Below are 19,926 nucleotides of genomic sequence, written 5' to 3'. Positions count from 1 at the left end.
TGAGGAGTAAGCTCCGAGGAGAAGAAGGAAAGAAAGTGGAAGAAAATAGCAGATGATATTTGGTGTTTTAACCCAGGCTACCAACCTGCCTCTCTTGTCCTCCGTCTCAGCTGGTACTAATGATATTGTGGGGTTTAACCTAGGCTACCAACCTGCCTCTCTTGTCCCTCGTCTGCAGCTGTACTAATGATATTGTGGGTTTAACCAGGCGTACCAACCTGCCTCTCTTGTCCTCGTCTGCAGCTGTACTAATGATATTGTAGGGTTTAACCAGGCTACCAACCTGCCCTTCCTTGTCCCTCGTCTGCAGCTGTACTAATGATTATTGTGGGGTTAACCAGGCTACAACCTGCCTCTCTTGTCCTCCATCTGCAGCTGGTACTAATGATATTGTGGGTTTAACCAGGCTACCAACCTGCCTCTCTTGTCCTCCATCTGCAGCTGGTACTGATAATTGTGGGTTTAACCAGGCTACCAACCTGCCTCTCTTGTCCTCCATCTGCAGCTGGTACTAATGATATTGTGGGTTTAACCAGGCTACCAACCTGCTCTCTTGTCCTCCTCTGCAGCTGGTACTAATGATATTGTGGGTTTAACCAGGCTACCAACCTGCCTCTTGTCCTCCTCTTGCAGCTGGTACTAATGATATTGTAGGTTTAACCAGCTACCAACCTGCCTCTCTTGTCCTCGTCTGCAGCTGGTACTAATGATATTGTGGGTTTAACCAGCTACCAACCTGCCTCTCTTGTCCTCCATCTGCAGCTTGGATGGAGGGCGTCTGAGGGCGTGGCCTTGGCCCGGGGCCGTTCACCCCACTTCAGCCTGAGGGTCTGGTTGGCTGAAAGCAGTACACTTCTAGCCGGGGGGGCTGGGGAGGGAGAGGCTTGGTCTTCAACTTAAAAGTGTGTGGCTAAAACGGACCTGATCCTAGGCTGTTCAGAGCCTGGATACGAATCCTACAAAGAGGTAGAGGAAGAAACGGGAGGAGGAGAGGAGAAGCATGTAGGGAGGAGAGCCAGAGAGATGGTTTAGAGGTGTGTATGAGGCAGAGTGTTGTTCCTGGTGTAGTGTGTGTGTATACCTGGTGTAGTGTGTGTGTGTGTGGGTGTGTACCGTGTGTAGTGTGTGTGTGTGTGTGTACCTCTGGTTAGTGTGTGTGTGTGTACCTGGTGTAGTGTGTGTGTGTGTGTGTGTACCTGGTGTAGTGTGTGTGTGTGTTGTACCTGGTGTAGTGTGTGTGTGTGTGTACCTGGTGTAGTGTGTGTGTGTGTGTGTGTGTGTGTGTGTGGTGTGGTGTTGTGTGTGTGTGTGTGTACCTGTAGCTGGTGTCCGGTTGCAGGTGCTGAATGATATAACTTGGGGACTGGTCCTACAGAGATGGACTGTCCTCTCCCCCAGGTCTTAGTAGGGAAGGAGATCTCAGCCCCGTGGTCGCACGGCGGCTCCCAACCAACAGCTACAACAATAACAACAAATAATTATATTATATAGTGCTTTTCAATCCAATTTCAATTCAAAACGGTTCAATTAAAACAACTGTTTCCCTGAGGGCAATTACGTTGGACACGTCTGCATCAACACCACGACTCGACACACCTCGACACACACACCACCTCTCCACACTCACCTCTCCACACTCACCTCTCCACACTCACCTCTCCACACTCACCTCTCCACACTCACCTCTCCACACTCACCTCTCCACACAATGAAGCCAGGATATCGGGGTTAACACCCCCTACTCTTACGATTAAGTACCATGGGATCTTTAATGACCAGAGTCTCAGGACACCCGTTTAACGTCCCATCCGAATGAACGCACAGGACAATGTCCCCAATCACTGCCCTGGGGCAAACGTTTGGACACACCTAGTCATTCAAGGGTTGTTCTTTATTTTTACTATTTTCTACATTGTAGAATAATAGTGAAGACATCAACAGAGTCTGTTTTCAGCTGTACAGAACCTTTGGGAAGAATTAAACTTAGTTAAAAGCTTCTATAGTGCCCGTGGGTTATTTACTCTGAAAAATAAGAATCCAACAGTATTGACTGACCTTCATGTCTTAAAGTAATGATGGACTGTCATTTCTCTTTGCTTATTTGAGCTGTTCTTACCATAATATGGACTTTTACCAATTAGAGTTATCTTCTGTGAACCACCCCTACCTGGGTCACAACATAACTGATTGGCTCAAATGCATTAAGAAGGAAAGAAATTCCACAAATTAACTTTTACCAAGGCACACTTGTTAATTGAAATGCATTCCAGGTGACTACCTCATGAAGCTGGTTGAGAGAACGCCAAGAGTTTGCAAAGCTGTCATCAAGGCAAAGGGTGGCTACTATGAAGAAACTCAAATATAAAATATATTTTTTAACACTTTTTTGGTTACTACATGATTCCATATGTGTTATTTCATAGTGTTGATGTCTTCACTAGTATTCTACAATGTAGAAAACAGTAAAAATAAAGAAAAACCCAAGGAATGAGTAAGTGTGTCCAAACTTTTGACTGGTACTGTATATCTTTTTTATGGTCCCGATGAGGCTTTACAACATTCAACAAGACAAACAAAACAATGTCAAACCAAACTGACCTAGACAAGTGGAGGGGGAGTAGAGAGGAGGCGTGGGGGGTCCATCTTCCTCCTCCTCCTCCTCCTCCTCTTCCTCCTGGTCTGCGGAGGTGTGGTATCCACGTAGCTCCGCCTCTTTGAGGGCATGGACACTGCTGACAGCCGCAGGTACAGAAGGAGGAGTTTGACAGAGGACCGCCTCACTGAACAGACCTACGCCAGCCACGTTCACAGCCTGGGGAAAGGGGGAGAGAGATGATATAATATGTTACAGAAGAGACACAGGCTTTTAATGTCGTAACACACACTCTCTTTAAGGCCCGAATGTGACAACTAGGATAAAGTTTTCGCAGGACACTGTCAGTTTCCTATTTTTCCTCTGGATTTGGGTTGATGTAATCTGATGATACTAGCTACATTATATATACAAAGGTATGTGGACACCCCTTCAAATGAGTGGATTCGGCCATTTCAGCCACACCCGTTTGCTGACAGGTGTATAAACTCGAGCACACAGCCATGCAATCTCCATAGACAAACATTGGCAGTAGAATGGCCTTACTGAAGAGCTCAGTGAATTTCAACGTGGCACCGTCATAGGATGACACCTTTCCAACAAGTCACATTTCTGCCCCGGTTAACTGTAAGTGCTGTTATTGTGAAGTGGAAATATCTCGGAGCAACAATGGCTCAGCCGCAAAGTGGCAGGCCACACCAGCTCAGAACGAGAAAACAGAGTGCTGAAGTTTGTTAAAATCCTCAGTCCTCGGTTGCAGCACTGCCGAGTTCCAAACTGCCTCTGGAAGCAACGTCAGCACAATAACTGTTCGTCGGGAGCTTCATGAAATGGGTTTCCATGGCCGAGCAGCCGCACATTAGCCTAAGATCATCATGCGCAATGCCAAGCGTCGGCTGGAGTGGTGTAAAGCTCAACGCCATTGGACTATGGAGCAGTGGAAACCTGTTGTTTGGAGTGACGAATCACCCTTCACCATCTGGCAGTCCGACGGAATCATCTGGGTTTGGCGGATGCCAGAAAAACGCTATTATCCTGAATGCATAGTGCCAACTGTAAAGTTTGGTGGAGGAGGAATAATGGGGCTGTTTTTCATGGTTCGGGTTAGGCCCCTTAGATCCAGTGAATGGAAGCAAGTCCCAACATCTAGTGGAAAGCCTTCCCAGAAGAGTGGAGGCTGTTATAGCAGCAAAGGGTGGGACCAACTCCATATTAATGCCCATGATTTTGTAATGAGATGTGTGACCAGCAGGTGTCAACAATAGCTTTGGTCATGTAGTGTATCGGTGCCTAGGGTGTTTTCTACCCTAAGCAGCTGGGGAACCAAATGTATAGTCATAATGACCACTTCTGACCACTAGGTGGTAGTGAGTGTACACCAGTCTCTAGCTCTGCCTCCAACGCCTCACTGTATGGTGACTCACTACTCTGTAGATCAGGGGTCCCCAACTACATTCAACAAAGGAACCATTTTTCCAAGAGCGGAAGGCCGGGAGGGCCTGAACATGGTAATAAATCATTTGGAAACTGCAAATTGACCGCAACAATCCAAAACAGATTGAAAAACAAAATCATTTCCAACCTTGATTACATTGGGATAAGATAACAAATCTCTATTTATGCGTGGGAACCGATTTCCTAAAATAAAATCACTGAGCTCATTTCCTGGCGATTTTATGGCCAAAAATACAGTGCTTTTATAAAATATTCACACCCCTTAACTGATTCCACCTTTGTTGTGTTTCCGACTGAATTTAAAACGGATTAAATTGAGATGTCTTGTCACTGCCTTACACACAATACCTCATAATGTCATAGTAGATTTGTGTTTTATCCTGAAAACAAAGCGTTATGTTTGGGGCAAATCCAATACAACACACTACTGAGTACCACTCTCCATATTTACAAGTATAGTGTTGGTTGCATCATGTTATGGGTATGCTTGTAATCATTAAGGATTGGGGAGTTTTCTCAGGATAAAAAAAGAAACAGAATGGAGCTAAGCACAGGCAAAATCCCAGAGGAAAACCAGTTTGAGTCTGCGTTCCACCAGACACTGGGAGATGAATTCACCTTTCAGCAGGACAATAACCTAAAACACAAGGCCAAATCTACAACGGAGTTGTTTACCAAAAAGACACTGAATGTTCCTGAGTGGCCGAGTTACAGTTTTGACTTAAATCTACTTGAAAATCTATGGCAAGACTTGAACAATGGTTGTCTAGCAATGATCAACAACCAACCTGATTTACCCAGAAAGACTCACAGCTGTAATCGCTGCCAAAGGTGATTTTAACATGTATTGACTCAGGGGTGTGAATACTTATCTAATCAAGATAAAAATACACTTAAAAAAAAGAAGAAAATGTTTACGTTTAAAACAGACTGTTTAAAACAGAGATCGGCCCGTAAATGGAGGCAGCTGAAGTCTGAATCCCGTGAGGGTGAAAGACAGTCAACTGACAGACCTGTTGGGGAATGATTGGCCTGTTAGCTGGTTAGATTGCCGAGCTACAAACTTAACTAGCTACCTTGAACAGCAATAACAGAAACACCTAACCGCTAAAACACAGTGGGGCAAACAAGTATTTAGTCAGCCACCAATTGTACAAGTTCTCCCACTTAAAAAGATGAGAGAGGCCTGTCATTTTCATCATAGGTACACTTCAACTATGACAGACAAAATGAGAAAAAAAAAATCCAGAAAATCACATTGTAGGATTTTTAATGAATTTATTTGCAAATTATGGTGGAAAATAAGTATTTGGTCACCTACAAACAAGCAAGATTTCTGGCTCTCACAGACCTGTAACTGTCCTGTCTGACTCACCTGTAGATAGAAAGTAGTACGTTATAGTAACAGAAAGCTGCACTCACCTGAACCCGGCAGAAGAAGCAGTAACTACTAAGTACTAGTACCAGGTAACTTGTCTTTAGTGCTGAGAGACAAGACTCACCTGAACCCGGCAGAAGTAGTTGGTGGCGGGCAGCAGTCCCTTGACCTCGTGGGTGAGGCTGGCACCGCTGTAACACACCTGCATGGTGCCCTCCGCTGCCCCCCACTCCACACGGTACTCTGACACGACCGCCCCGTTACTGGCTGGAGCCTGGGGAGGGACGGGAGAAAACAGAGACTGTTAACATGATGGATGGATTGATTGGTTCAACACAGATAAAACACCTGTCTTGATTTAACATGATGATTGATTAACTGTATTATCCCCTTGAGAGCATTTCTGTTGTAGTACAAACCACGTAGAACAGAAGAAGTCACAAGTGTTGTGTTCCTACCTCCCAGCTGACCACAGCCACAGTAGGGGACTTGCAGGTGATGTGAGGTGCCTTACAGGGCTCTGGAGCCCCGGGGCCCATGGTCACCTCACAATGCTCTGACAGGGGTCCGTACTAACACACACACACACACACACACACACACACACACACACACACACACACACACACACACACACACACACACACACACACACACACACACACTCATTAGTCGGTGACAGTCAAACATACTTTCTTTAGTGACACAACGTGACTACAAACAGGAAGAGAGGACATACAGGAAGAGAGGACAAACAGGAAGAGAGGACATACAGGAAGAGAGGACATACAGGAAGAGAGGACATACAGGAAGAGAGGACATACAGGAAGAGAGGACATACAGGAAGAGAGGACATAACAGGAAGAAGAGGAATACAGGATACATGGAAGAGAGGACATACAGAAAGAGAAACAGAGGAAAAAACTAAATTCACTTTTTTGTTGACTCCTGAAACGTAAAGAGTCAAACCTACACACCGAACAAGACTATCCTGTATCATTCACAGAACCAACAAAGTTCAGTTCAGTTTCCCAGCATTCAAAGGGATAAAACATTGTTGTTGTCTCACCCCAGCCTTGTTGGCGGCCCGCAGGCGGAAGCTGTACGTCCGTCCCGGCAGCAGACTACCCACGGTGCAGTCGACCTCCGAACCTTGGTACACCTCCCTGACCTCCTCTTGACCTGTTGACCCCTGAGGACCAGCGCCACACACCTCCACACTATAGACCGACACCGGGCTGCACCGCCCCACAACGGCAGTCCTGGGAGAGAGACACGTATACCAATTAGTTTATTTTATATTTCATTTTTCAGATTCCAGATTATTCTCATTAAGATGATAAATTGCTAAAATAGCAGCACAATAAATTACAATGGTCAACAACAAAATTAGCACAAAATTTAGGGTTGGCCACTCTTCCTTCAGGTAACAGACAGTTTGACAAAAGACTGTCTTCAGGTAACAGACAGCTTGACAACAGACTGTCTTCAGGTAACAGACAGCTTGACAACAGACTGTCTTTCAGGTAACAGACATCTTGACAACAGACTGTCTTCAGGTAACAGACATCTTGAAACAGACTGTCTTCAGGTAACAGACAGCTTGACAACAGACTGTCTTCAGGTAACAGACAGCTTGACAACAGAACTGTCTTCAAGGTAACAGACAGCTTGACAACAGACTGTCTTCAGGTAACAGACAGCTTGATAACAGACATCTTGACAACAGACTTTCTTCAGGTAACAGACAGCTTGACCAAGACTGTCTTCAGGTAACAGACATCTTGACAACAGACTGTCTTCAGGTACAGACAGCTTGACAACAGACTGTCTTCAGGTAACAGACAGCTTGATAACGGACATCTTGACAACAGACTTTCTTCAGGTAACAGACATCTTGACAAAAGACTGTCTTCAGGTAACAGACCAGCTTGATAACAGACATCTTGACAACAGACTTTTCAGGTAACAGACAGCTTGACAGACTGTCTTCAGGTAACAGACAGCTTGACAAAGCTGTGTCAGGTAACAGACAGCTTGACAACAGACTGTCTCAGTAACAGACAGTTGACAACACTGTTTCAGGTAACAGACAGTTTGACAACAGACTGTCTTCAGGTAACAGACAGTTTTGACAACAGACTGTCGTTCAGTAACAGACAGCTTGACAAGAGACTGTCTTCAGGTAACAGACAGCTTGACAACAGACTGTCTTCAGGTAACAGACAGCTTGACAACAGACTGTCTTCAGGTAACAGACAGCTTGACAACAGACTGTCTTCAGGTAACAGACAGCTTGACAAACAGACTGTCTTCAGGTAACAGACAGTTTGACAACAGACTGCTTCAGGTAACAGACAGTTTTGACAACAGACTGTCTTCCAGGTAACAGACAGTTTGACAACAGACTGTCTTCCAGGTAACAGACAGCTTGACAAGGACTGTCTTCAGGTAACAGACAGCTTGACAACAGCTGTCTTCAGGTAACAGACAGCTTGACAACAGACTGTCTTCAGGTAACAGACAGCTTACAACGACTGTCTTAGGTAACAGACAGCTTGACAACAGACTGTCTTCAGGTAACAGACAGCTTGACAACAGACTGTCTTACAGGTAACAGACAGCTTGACAACAGGACTGTCTTTCAGGTAACAGACAGTTTGACAACAGACTGTCTTCAGGTAACAGACAGTTTGACAACAGACTGTCTTCAGGTAACAGACAGCTTGACAAGAGACTGTCTTCAGGTAACAGACAGCTGACAACAGACTGTCTTCAGGTAACAGACAGTTGACAACAGACTGCTTCAGGTAACAGACAGCTTGACAAACAGACTGTCTTCAGGTAACAGACAGCTTGACAACAGACTGTCTTCAGGTAACAGACAGTTTGACAACAGACTGTTTCAGGTAACAGACAGTTGACAAAGACTGTCTTCAGTAACAGACAGTTTGACAACAGACTGTCTTCAGGTAACAGACAGTTGACAAGAGACTGTCTTCAGGTAACAGACAGTCTTGACAACAGACTGTCTTCAGGTAAACAGACAGCTTGACAACAGACTGTCTTCAGGTAACAGAAGCTTGACAACAGACTGTCTTCAGGGTACAGACAGCTTGACAACAGACTGTCTTCAGGTAACAGACAGCTTGACAACAGACTGTCGTCAGGTACAGACAGCTTGACGACAGACTGTCGTCAGGTAACAGACAGCTTGACACAGACTGTCGTCAGGTCACAACAGCTTGAAACAGACTTCGTCTTCAGGTAACAGACAGCTTGACACAGACTGTCTTCAGGTAACAGACAGCTTGACAACAGACTGTCTTCAGGTAACAGACAGTTTGACAACAGACTGTCTTCAGGTAAACAGACAGTTTGACAACAGACTGTCTTCAGGTAAAGACAGCTCGACAACAGACTGTCTTCAAGGTAACAGACAGCTCGAAACAGACTGTCTTCAGGTAACAGACAGTCTTCAGGTAACAGACAGCTCGACAACAGACTGTCTTCAGGTAACAACAGTTTGACAACAGACTCTTTCTTAAGGCCCCAACACAATGTGTCTGCTAAAATGGCATATATTATATTAAAGCCAGTTATTCCTGGCACCAAAAGATAAAAATATGCCCACACAGAGTGGTTGTAGTGTAGGTTGGCATGGTGACAGAGTGGCGGTTAAGGTTGGCATGGTGACAGAGGGGTGTAGTGTAGGTTGGCATGGTGACAGAGGGGTGGTAGTTGTAGATTGGCATGGTGACAGAGAGGTGGTAGTGTAGGTTGGCATGGTGACAGAGAGGTGGTAGTGTAGGTTGGCATGGTGACAGAGGGGTGGTAGTGTAGGTTGGCATGGTGACAGAGGCGGGTGTAGTGTAGGTTGGCATGGTGAACAGAGAGGTGGTAGTGTAGGTTGGCAATGGTGACAGAGTGGTGGTAGTGTAGGTTGGCATGGTGACAGAGAGGTGGAGTGTAGGTTGCTGGTGACAGAGACGGTGGTAGTGTTAGGTTGCATGGTGAAGAGAGTGTAGTGTAGGTTGGCATGGTGACAGAGGGGTGGTAGTGTAGGTTGGCATATGGTGACAGAGGGGTGGTAGTGTAGTTTGGCATGGTGACAGAGAGGTGGTAGTGTAGGTTGGCATGGTGACAGAAGGGTGGTAGTGTAGGTTGGCATGGTGACAGAGAGGTGGTAGTGTAGGTTGGCATGGTGACAGAGGGTGGTAGTGTAGGTTGGCAGGGGGGATGGCAAAGTGACTCACCCCAGCGCAGCTGCACCTCTCTGGCCTTGGGCTTGCCACCACGCGGGCGGCTGGCACTGCCCTGGGGGCACCGCGGGAGTCTGACCTGCAGAGTCTCTGACAGCTGGAACACAACAACAACATGTAGGATGAGAAAACACCACATTAGGAGACAACATTCTATTAGGATAGAGAGACAAGACCCCTCCATCTGTATTTATAGTTAGGACAGCCTTACAAACACATTTATATTCAATTATACAACTGATGAAAAACACGAGTACAGTATCGATAGATAATTAGGACTACACTGCATATTATTGCCATGTTGATCTGCTGTGTACGTCACAGTGACATCTCCATTTCTGTACAGAGAAGACCCAACATGTGACTGTTCTGTCACGTTATTCTGCACCCCCCCCCCCCCCACCCAAAATAAAATACTTAACCAAAACAAAGCTTGGCATCGTGAGTCATGTCTCTCTGAAGTCTCTCTAAGCCGTCATGAATGAGAGCCATTAAAGCAAGAACATCTTATAACAGTGATCTGGTTAATGAACAATTAGCACAGCTTCCTACGCCATGCGACGAGGGTTAACTGATTACAGTCCCCTGTCTTGTACGTACATATGATATGCATCCTAATGGCACCCTATTCCATATATATATGCCAGCCCTGGTCTAAAGTAGTGCACTATATAGGGAATAGGGTGCCAGGCCTGGTCTAAAGTAGTGCACTATATATGGAATAGGGTGCCAGCCCTGGTCTAAAGTAGTGCACTATATATGGATAGGGTGCCAGGCCTGGTCTAAAGTAGTGCACTATATAGGAATAGGGTGCCAGCCCTGGTCTAAAGTAGTGCACTATATAGGGAATAGGGTGCCAGGCCTGGTCTAAAGTAGTGCACTATATAGGAATGTCGTGAAGAAGATCATTAATAACCTCCACATGAGAAAACCGATGAACGACAATCTCCTGTTAGAGTCGGGCCAGAAATAGACGGCATGAACATGACTGGAATACTACTCCTAGAGCCATTCATCATTATGAAGCAGAGGAAGTGATGACACACGCTGAGACAGAGAGAACACAGCAGACATGGAAATAGAACGCTAGAGAGAGAGACATGGAATAGAACGCTAGAAAGAGAGAGAGAGACATGGAAATAGACGCTAGAGAGAGAGAGAGAGAGAGACATGGAAATAGAACGCTAGAGAGAGAGAGGAGAGAGGGGAGAGACATGGAAATAGAACGCTAGAGAGAGAGAGAGAGGAGGGAGAACATGGAAATAGAACGCTAGAGAGGAGAGAGAGGGAGAGACATGGAATAGACGCTAGAGAGAGAGACATGGAAATAGAACGCTAGAGAGAGAGAGAGAGACATGGAAATAGAACGCTAGAGAGAGAGACATGGAAATAGAACGCGCGAGAGAGAGAGAATGCTAGAGGGAGACAGAGAAGTAGAAAGATATACATAAAGAAACCATGCAAATAAAACGCTCTAGAAATGGAGCTATTTTGTTGTGTTAGTTATATAATGAGTGACAAAGATATAACGGTGAGAAACGTCACGGACAGGGAGAAAGACCAGGCTGGTCTAAAGCTCTCATGGCTGCAAGGACTGTGTGTATTGTTCGCTCCAGTAGATGCAGAGGTGCGTGTGTGTGTGTGTGTGTGTGTGTGTGTGTGTGTGTGTGTGTGTGGTGCAGTAATGGTGACTCACTGGGCTTTGCCCCCCCTCACTCATGCAGTAAACTCTGGTCTGGTAGGAGTGGCCTGGCTTCAGCCCCTCACACACATGTTCCATGGCTGGACCACTGTACGCCAGCTCCCACGACACGCCTAGAGGGACACAGACAGACAGACACACACATGGACAGACAGAGAGAGACAGAGAGAGACAGACAGACAGAGAGAGACAGAGAGAGACAGAGAGAGACAGAGAGAGCGAGAGAGCGAGAGAGCGAGAGAGCGAGAGAGCGCGGACAGACAGAGACACACATGGAGAGAGAGAGAGAGAGAGAGAAAGAGAGACATGAACACACACTACTAAGCTATCTTGTTCTTGGCTATGTTAAATACAGGAAGTAGTCACGCAGTAGCCGTTGACTTATTCTGCATTTTATTGTGTTACAGCCTGAATTCAAAATGGATTAAATATGTTTATTGTCATCTCACTCATCTAGACACAATACCGCATAAGGACAAAGTGAAAATATGGTTTTAGAAATGTTTGTGAAATGAAATCCAGAAATATCTCATTTACATCAGTACTCAAACCCCAGAGTCAATACATGTTAGAATCCTCATTGGCAGTGATTACAGCTGTGAGTCTTTCTGGGTAAATCTCTAAGCGCTTTCCACATCTGGATTGTACAATATTTGCCCATTATTCATTTCTAAATTCTTCAAGATCTGTCAAATTGGTTGTTGATCATTGTTAGACAGCCATTTTGAAGTCTTGCCATAGATTTTCAAGTAGATTTAAGTCAAAACTGTAACTCGGCCACTCAGAAACATTCAGTGTCTTTTTGGTAAACAACTCGTGTAGATTTGGCCTTGTGTTGTAGGTTATTGTCCTGCTGAAAGGTGAATTCATCTCCCAGTGTCTGGTGGAAAGCAGACTGAACCAGGTTTTCCTCTAGGATTTTGCCTGGGCTTAGCTCCATTCTGTGAAAAACTCCACAGTCCATAACTTCTGATGGATGAGAGGTGCTATTTCCACGTTCGGATGAAAAGTGTGCCCAGAGTAAACTGCCTGCTACTCAGGCCCAGAAGCGAAGATATGCATATAATTAGTAGATTTGGAAAGAAAACACTATGAAGTTTATAAAACTGTTTGAATGATGTCTGAGTATAACAGAACTCATATGTCAGGCAAAAACTTGAGAAAAAAATCCAACCAGGAAGTGGGAAATCTGAGGTTTGTAGGTTTTCAAGTCTTTGCCTATCCAAGATACAGTGTAAATTTGGTCCGATTGCACTTCCTAATGCTTCCACTAGATGTCAACAGTCTTTAGAACCTTGTTTCAGGCTTCTACTGTGAAGGTGGAGAGAATAAGAGCTGTTTGAACCAGGGGTCTGGCAGAATGCCATGAGCTCAGTCAGGCGGGCGCCCGTTAGAGCTAGCTGCGTTCCCTTTCATTTCTAAAGAGAAAGGAATTGTCCGGTTGAAACATTATTGAAGATTTATGATAAAAACATCCTAAAGATTGATTCTATACATCGTTTGACATGTTTCTACGAACTGTAATATACCTTTTGACTTTTTGTCTGGTCTGCGCCTCATGAATTTGGATTTGTGAGCAAAACGCGCGAACAAAAAGGAGATATTTGGACATAAATGATGGACTTTATATTTATTTTATTATTGCATTTTTGCTTTTTCCGTAAAGCTTTTTTGAAATCTGACACAGCGGTTGCATTAAGGAGAAGTATATATTTAACGACTACAAGCATACCCATAACACGATGCAGCTACTATCCTGGTTGAAAATATGAAGAGTAGTACACTGTGTTGTGTTGGATTTGTCCCAAACAGGCTTCCTTCTTTTCACTCTGTCATTTAGGTTAGTATTGTGAAGTAACTACAATGTTGTTGATCCATCCTCCTATCACAGCCATTAAACTCTGTAACTGTTTGAAAGTCCCCATTGGCCTCACGTAGGAAGGACGTATTTTTGTAGTGACTGGGTGTATTAATACACCATACAAAGTGTAATTAATAACTTCACCATGCTCAAAGGGATATTCAATATCTGCTTTTTTATTTTTACCCATCTACCAACAGATGCCCTTCTTTGCGAGGCGTTGGAAAACCTCCCTGGTCTTTGTGGTTAAATCTGTGTTTGAGATTCATTGCTGGACTGAGGAACCTTACAGATAATTGTATGTGTGGGGGTACAGAGATGAGGTAGTCATTCAAAAATCACGTTAAACACTATTATTGCACACACAGAGGCCAAGCAATTTATTCTGTGACTAGTTATGCAAATTGTTACTCCTGAACTTATTTAGGCATCGCCATAACAAAGGGGTTGAATACTTATGGACTCAAGACATTTCAGCTTTTCATTAATGCATTTGTAACTATTTCTAAACACATCATTTCACTTTTACATTATGGGGTATTGTGTGTAGGCCAGGGACACGAAATCTCAATATAATCCATTTTAAATTCAGGCTGTAACACAACGAAATGTGGAAAAAGTCAATGGGTGTGAATAGTTTCTGAAGGGACTGTATCTACTGTGGGTTGCTAGAAAGCCCGATACCAATAGAAAGGATTACAGTTCTCAGGGAAGTTTCTCTGGGGTTAAGGCTGGGTAACGGGAAAGCTCTCGCTGGGTAACTAGAAAGCTCTCTGGGTAACTGGAAAGCTCTCGCTGGGGTTAAGGCTGGGTAACGGGAAAGCTCTCGCTGGGGTTAAGGCTGGGTAACGGGAAAGCTCTCGCTGGGTAACTGGAAAACTCTCTGGGGTTAAGGCTTGGGTAACTGGAAAACTCTTCTGGGGTTAACGGCTTGGGTAACGGGAAAGCTCTCTGGGGTTTAAGGCTGGGTAACGCGAAAACCTCTCTGGGTTAGGCTGGGTAACTGAAGCTCCTGGGGTTTTTTTTTTTTAAGGCTGGGTAACTGGAAAACTCTCTGGGGTTAAGGCTGGGTAACGGGAAAGCTCACGCTGGGTTAAGGCTGGGTACACGGGAAAGCTCTCTGGGTAAAACGGGAAAAGCTTCTCGCTGGTAACTGGAAAGCTCTCGCTGGGGTTAAGGCTGGGTAACGGGAAAGCTCTCTGGGGTTAAGGCTGGGTAACGGGAAGGCTCTCTGGGGTTAAGGCTGGGTAACGGAAAGCTCTCTGGGGTTAAGGCTGGGTAACGGGAAAGCTCTCTGGGGTTAAGGCTGGGTAACGGGAAAGCCTCTCTGGGGTTAAGGCTGGGTAACTTGGAAAGGCTCTCTGGGTTAGGGCTGGGTAACGGGAAAGCCTCTCTGGGTAACTGGAAACCTCTCTGGGGTTAAGGCTGGGTAACGGGAAAGCTCTCTGGGGTAAAGGCCTGGGTAACGGAAAGCTCTCTGGGGTTAAGGCTGGTAACGGGAAAGCTCTCTGGGGTTAAGGCTGGGTAACGGGAAAGCTCTCTGGGGTTAAGGCTGGGTAACTGGAAAAACTCTCTGGGGTTAAGGCTGGGTAACTGGAAAACTCTCTGGGGTTAAGGCTGGGTAACGGGAAAAGCTCTCTGGGGTTAAGGCTGGGTAACTGGAAAAAACTCTCTGGGGATAGGCGGGTAACTGGAAAACTCTCTGGGTTTAAGGCCTGGTAACGGAAAGCTTCTCTCTGGGTAACTGGAAAGCTTCTCTGGGTTAAGCTGGAAGCTCTCTCTGGGTAACTGGAAAGCTCTCTCTGGGTAACTGGAAAGCTCTCTCTGGGTAACTGGAAAGCTCTCTTAATTTACCTTTATTTAACTAGGCAAGTCAGTTAAGAACAAATTCTTATTTTCAATGACAGCCTAGAACAGTGGTTAACAGCCTTGTTCAGGGGCTGAACGACCATTTTGTGAGCTCGATCTGCACGTAATCACGCTACCCAGCTACCTCGCCGCCCCAATGTAAAAAGGGATTTATAAAATAAATGTGATTGATTGCAGTTGAAACTTACCGCTTAGTCCCTCAAGATATCTCCACCACGTATTTGGTCACTTCCGCCCCTCCATCATCTTAGGGTTCTATAGAGAGAATAAACAAGATTATTTAGGAGGTTCTAGAGAGAATACAACAAACTATTTAGGAGGTTCTAAGAGAGAATACAACAATACTTTTTAGGAGTTCTAGAGAGAGAATACAACTAGATTCTTTAGGAGGTTCTAGAGAGGAAAATACAACTAGAATTATTTAGGAGGTTCTAGAGAGAGAATACAACTAGATTATTTAGGAGGTTCTAGAGAGAGAATAACAACTGATTTTTAGGAGGTCTGAGAGAGAATACAACTAGATTCTTTAGGAGGTTCTAGAAGAGAGAATACAACTAGATTCTTTAGTGAGTTCTAGAGAGAGAATACAACTATTACTTCCTGTTTCTGGATCAATGTCTCTGTAGCTCTGTTATAGAGTCATGAGCCAGCTAGCAATATTTATAGACAATATCTGCATCCCAAATGGCATGACCATATTCCCTAATATAATACACTAACTCTGACCAGGCCAGTACTATTGGTCGCACCAAGGGTGGCAGTAGTCTTGGTCGCACCAAGATTGGCCAGTAGTCTTGATCGCACCAAGGGTGGCCAGTAGTCTTGATCCCACCAAGGGTGGCCAGTATCTTGATCACACCAAGGGTGGCCAGTAGTCTTGATCCCACCAAGGGTGATCCAGGGTCCAGTATCTTGATCACACCAAGGGTGCCAGTAGTCTTGATCCCACCAAGGGTGGCCAGTATCTTGATCCCACCAAGGTGGCCAGTACTCTTGATCCCACCAAGGGTGGCCAGTACTCTTGATCCCACCAAGGGGGCCAGTACTCTTGATCCCACCAAGGGTGGCCAGTACTCTTGATCCCACCAAGGGTGGCCAGTACTCTTGATCCCACCAAGGGTGGCCAGTACTATTGATCCCACCAAGGGTGGCCAGTACTCTTATCACACCAATGGTGGCAGTAGTATGATCACCCAAGGGTGCCTAGTCTTGATCACACCAAGGGTGGCAGTAGTCTGATCACACCAAGGGTGCCAGTAGTCTTGATCACACAAGGGTGGCCAGTAGTCTGATCACACCAAGGGTGGCCAGTAGTCTTGATCACACCAAGGGTGGCCCAGTAGTGCAATTGTGATCACACAAGGGTGGCCATAGTCTTGATCACACCAAGGTGGCATAGTCTTGATCACACCAAGGGTGGCAGTAGTCTTGATCACACCAAGGGTGGCCAGTAGTCTTGATCCACCAAGGGTGGCCAGTAGTCTTGATCCACCAAGGGTGGCCAGTAGTTTGATCCAAAGGGTGGCCAGTCAGTCCTTGTAATCCCACCAAGGGTGGCCAGTAGTCTTGATCCCACCAAGTGGCCAGTAGTCTTGATCCCACCAAGGGTGGCCAAGTCTCTTGATCCACACCAAGGTGGCCAGTAGTCTAGAACCACCAAGGGGTGGCCAGTAGTCTAGATCACACCAAGGTGCCAGTAGTCTAGATCACACCAGGGTCGCAGTAGTCTAGATCACACCAAGGGTGGCCAGTAGTCTAGATCACACCAAGGTGGCCAGTAGTCTAGATCACACCAATGGGGGCCAGTAGTCTTAGATCACACCAAAAAGGGTGGCCAGTAGTCTTGATCACACAAGGGTGGCCAGTAGTCTTGATCACACCAAGGGTGGCCAGTAGTCTTGATCACACCAAGGGTGGCCAGTGTTATCAAACAGACATGAAAACAAACAAAGCTCTGGTAACACAGAGGTATCGGAGAGAGGGTTTGTCGGTATCACCATTGCGAGCAGATCAGATTTCTTGTAGTGTTTGTTTGAGATGATGTGTGTGTATGTGTGTCTACTCACCCCATGCCAGTCTGAAGGAGTTGGGCAGTAACCTGCCTCTGATGACAGGTCTACATGGTCCTCCTGGTCTGTCTGGACAGGTAGTGAACTCTGCCACCTGACTGGGTTACTCTTCCCCTCAGTGTTGTAGGCTGCCCACCTGCAGGACGGGAGGAGATACTGCAGCAGTCAGGTATCACAATTATAGAAAATGAAAAACTATATATATATAATAAATAAAATAAATACATTCCTCATCCAGGCCTTCATTGAAAGTATTTCTAGGGTCAGAAAAATACATATTTCTATTGTCACAATATCACTCATCAAGAGACACTCAGGAATCACATCTCTTTGTTCAGCAGACAAATTCCAACTCTCGCCTGCGCTCACTTCACTGTGTTTTGTTGATTGGCCTGTACAGAGCTAGGGGGGGGGGGGGGGGGAGCACTCCAGTTCTCTGCCCTTTCGCTTGAACTGAAATTACAGGAGGTCGTCCTCTTTAAATTAGTATATAGCAAGGGAAAACAACAATGATAGAAAATTAAGTGGGGGGGGGGTGGGGGCTGTCAAAGTATTGACCCCTTAGTTGCACCACACTTTCCCATCTTGCTGCTCAATGTGTAAATGTTCAAATCAAACCAAACTTATTTGTCACATGCCCCAAATACAAATCGTGAAATGCTTACTCACAAGCACTTAACCATAACGGTTAAGAAAATATTTACTAAAACAAACTAAAGTAAAATAAAATAACACATAGGGACTATGGTGGTCTGCTTGAAACGTATTACCGCGGTCAGCCTGAAACGTATTACAGCGGTCTGCTTGAAACGTATTACAGACTTGGTCAGGGAAAGGTTCAAAACGTAATTGAAGACATTTGCCAATTGGTCCGTGTATACTCTGAGTACAGGTCCTGGTAATACGTCTGGCCCTGTGGCCTGGTGAATGTTGACCTGTTTAAAGGTCTTACTCACATTGGCTACGGAGAGCGTGATCACACAGTTGTCCGGAACAGCTGGTGCTCTCATGCATGCTTCAGTGTTGCTTTCCTTGGAGTGAGCACAAAAGGCATTTAACTCGTCTAGTAGGCTCACGTCACTAGGCAGCTCGCGGCTGGGCTATTGACAGCACCAGCTGTTATTGACAAACAGACACACCACACCTAGTCTTCCTGGAGGTAGCTGTTCTGTCGACGCACGGAAAACCCAGCCAACTGTATATTATTCATGTCGTCGTTCAGCCACGACTCAGTTAAAAATAAGATACTGCTGTATTTAATGTCCCATTGGTAGGATAATCTCGAACGGAGCTCGTCCAGTTTATTATCCAGGGATTGCACAATGGCCGATAGGATGGTTGGTAGAGGCGGGTTAACCACAAGCCGATGAATTCTCACGAGGCACCCCGTATCTACAGCCCCTGTATCTTCGTCTCCTCTTCACGTGAATGATGGGGATTTGGGCCTGGTGCGAGAACAACAGTAGAAACTGTACTGGGTTTTTACATTATAAATGTGTCTGCAACTTTGTGTCCTGCTATTATTGGCCAGGTCTCTCTTGAAAAATAGATGTTTTCCCCCCTTTCAATGTGACTAACCTAGTAAAATAAAAAGATATCTCTGTCACAATACTATCATCTCTGATACTGTCGGCACAGATCATGACTTAATAAGTCAGCCGCCATGTCAAACCACGCCCATTGCCAAAGATAATGTCAGTGGTCTTTGAGTTTAAAGGGTAGGTAGCATAAACATAACCACTTGTGACATATAGATTTGCATTAGTATATGCAACAAGTCCCAATGCAAAGTTAAAACTCACTTTTTAATATTTTTGCGAGTTATATACATAAAACGGCATTCAGCATTCCATAGTCATGTCGGAAAATGTTTTCCAAGGGTGTAATATAATATGGAGAACACGGCTAGCCAGCCTTGTATGTAAACTTCAACTGTATCACTTAATTAAACCAAATTGTTTGCTCTCATGACTACTGGCTTCAACTTAAATTTTCATACAACTTAAAAGCAAATACTTTTATTTATTGTTACAAATCAACTTACAAGGTTGCTAGCCAATTAGCCAGCTAACTTTAAATTAGCACTGCACGAGTCAGTTGCTATCAACACCTAGCTGACAGCTTACATTAAAGTAAAACACCGTTTTGGAAATGCATAATGCCATCTAACCAATTATCAAAGAATGTTAGCTACACTGAACAAAAATAAATGCAACTTTAAAGATTTTACTGAGTTACAAGTTCATATAAGGTGATCAGTCCATTGAAATACATTCATTAGACCCTAATCTATGGATTTCACCTGACTGGGAATACAGATATGCATCTGTTGGACACAGATAACAACAACAACAAAAAAACAGGTAGGGGCGTGGATCAGAAAACCAGTCAGTATCTGGTGATACCACATTTTGCCTCATGAAGCGTGACATTTCCACCACGTAGAGTTTATCAGGCTGTTGATTGCGGCCTGTGGAATGTCGTCCCGCTGCTCTTCAATGGCTGTGTGAAGTTGCTGGATATTGGCGGGGAACTGGAACAGGCTGTCGTCTACACCAATCCAGAGCATCCCAAACATGCTCAACAGGGACATTTTCAGCATACAGGAATTATGTACAGATCCTTGCGACATGGGTCAGTGTATTATCAATGGATGTGTGAAGTTGCTGGATATTGGCGGGAACTGGAACATGCTGTCGTCTACACCAATCCAGAGCATCCCAAACATGCTCAATGG

General features: G+C 45.1%; 1 pseudogene; it reads right to left on the bottom strand.

The window, feature by feature from the left end:
• LOC112074102 (fibronectin type-III domain-containing protein 3A-like) overlaps positions 1-19,926 on the bottom strand; it is a 76,427-nt pseudogene that overhangs the window by 22,293 nt on the left and 34,208 nt on the right.

Source organism: Salvelinus sp. IW2-2015, unplaced genomic scaffold (assembly GCF_002910315.2).
Source record: "Salvelinus sp. IW2-2015 unplaced genomic scaffold, ASM291031v2 Un_scaffold2496, whole genome shotgun sequence".
Taxonomy (NCBI): domain Eukaryota; kingdom Metazoa; phylum Chordata; class Actinopteri; order Salmoniformes; family Salmonidae; genus Salvelinus; species Salvelinus sp. IW2-2015.
This window is presented reverse-complemented; position numbering and strand designations above follow the sequence as displayed.